Source organism: Penaeus monodon, chromosome 17 (assembly GCF_015228065.2).
Source record: "Penaeus monodon isolate SGIC_2016 chromosome 17, NSTDA_Pmon_1, whole genome shotgun sequence".
Taxonomy (NCBI): domain Eukaryota; kingdom Metazoa; phylum Arthropoda; class Malacostraca; order Decapoda; family Penaeidae; genus Penaeus; species Penaeus monodon.
The window spans coordinates 22,877,287-22,879,092 of NC_051402.1; the positions used below are offsets into that span (position 1 = coordinate 22,877,287).

General features: G+C 44.4%; 1 protein-coding gene across 1 annotated transcript in view; it reads right to left on the bottom strand.

Annotated features, from left to right (window-relative positions):
- The window catches only part of LOC119583312 (neuroligin-2-like), an 89,327-nt gene that overhangs the window by 11,094 nt on the left and 76,427 nt on the right, over positions 1–1,806 (bottom strand).

Sequence of the window (1,806 nt, forward strand, 5' to 3'; positions counted from 1 at the left end):
TACCCTCTCTTCCCACCCTCCCTTCTTCTCATCCCCACTCCCCCTCCTCCCTCCCCTTCCCCTCCATCCAACCCCCCCACCCCATCCCTTCCTTCCATCACACCCTTCCCTCTCCCTCCCTCCCTCCCTCATCCCCTCCCTGCCCTTCCCTCCACCACACTCTCTCCCTCTCCTCCCATCCCATCCCAGCCCTTCCCTCCACCACACTCCCTCCCTCTCCTCCCATCCCATCCCTGCCCTTCCCTCCACCACACTCTCTCCCTCTCCTCCCATCCCATCCCAGCCCTTCCCTCCACCACACCCCTCCCTCTCCTTCCACACACAATTCCGCGACCTCTCGAAGCGAAGGTGTCAAAGTCGACGCAATTATCCGTCCTTTGTGCGGAGGAAAATTGCCGAACGGTGTCAATTTTTTTCACTCTCTTTTTTTCCTTCCACTTCTCTGCTTCTCTCTTGGTTCTCACTCTTTTACTCCCCTACTTCCCCCTCCCCTCCCTCTCCTCTCTCCTTTCTTTCTGTCCTGTCTTCCATGTTCACGTTTCTTTTTTCTTCTCCTGTTTCTTTTTTCTTTTTTTTCTCTCACTCTCTCGTTTCTATTCTAGTCTTTTCTCTCCCCACACTTGTTTGTTTTTCCTCTTCCTCTCTTCCCTCTCTCCCCTCCCTATCTCTCTTCTCTTTCTGTTCTTAACCCCTTTTCTCTCTTCCCTCTTCCTCCTCCTCCTCCGCCTCTTAATGCAGAAAGGAGAGAGGGGAAGTATGGAGAGAATGTGGATTTAGAAGAGATAGAACGAAGGGGAATGACGGGAGGAGGGATATGCAGAGAAGATAGAGAGAAGAACAGAGAGAGAAAAGGATGGAATGAGGGAGAGATGGAGGAGATATGATGAGATAAAAAGTGGAGACTCTACCCTGTCCTCGTCATTCGATTTCAGACTCTCCTAAACGAAGATAAAAAGTAATGTAAAAGAAAGACAGATAAGAACCTAGACAGAGAGAGAATACATAGAAGAAAGATAAAAAGGGGCTAATGATAGAGGACAATAAACCAAAGAAGAAAAGGAAGAATAAAAAAGAGAAGCTAAGAAATCACGATGTTGTAAGCATCTCCTCCGCCACTGGTCTAGCCGACCCTTGACTCTCCCGGGCGTGGCCACCGGAAAGGAAACCGTAAAGGACAATCTAGAACAACAATAACAGCTGGAATAATGCAAAAGAAAGGCAAAATAATGACTGGACGACTGGAGAAATGAATTAATGAATCAATAAATAAATGAATAGATCAACGAATAAAGGAATACATAAAGGAATAGATAAACAAACGAATTAATAAATAAATGAATAGACAAACGAATAAAGGAATAAATAAATGAATAGATAAACAAATCAAGGAATAAATAAGTGAATGTATAAATGTAAAACGTAAAAGAGTAAATAAACGAATAAATAAAATAAAAACAAAGAGCTATGTGGACAAATATAGAGACGAATCGGTCACTAGAGAAAAATATGAACAATCAAATGATCAAATACGTTAATGGATACTGATAGGGTAACGAAAAAGGAAAGCAAGGAACGTAAAAGGAAGAAAAACAAAAAGGGGAAAATAGATCGATGAAACTGAGAAAGGAGTAGAAATGGGGAGAGAAAACTCGAGATCATAACAGAACCAGGGTTTGGGTGAGAGGAAGAGTTAAGGAGAGAGAGAAAGAGGGGATGAGAGAGAGAGAGAGAGAGAAGAGGGGAACGAGAGAGCAGAGAGTTGGGAGAGAGAAGAGAGAGAGAGGGGGTGTGAGAGAGAGAGAGGGA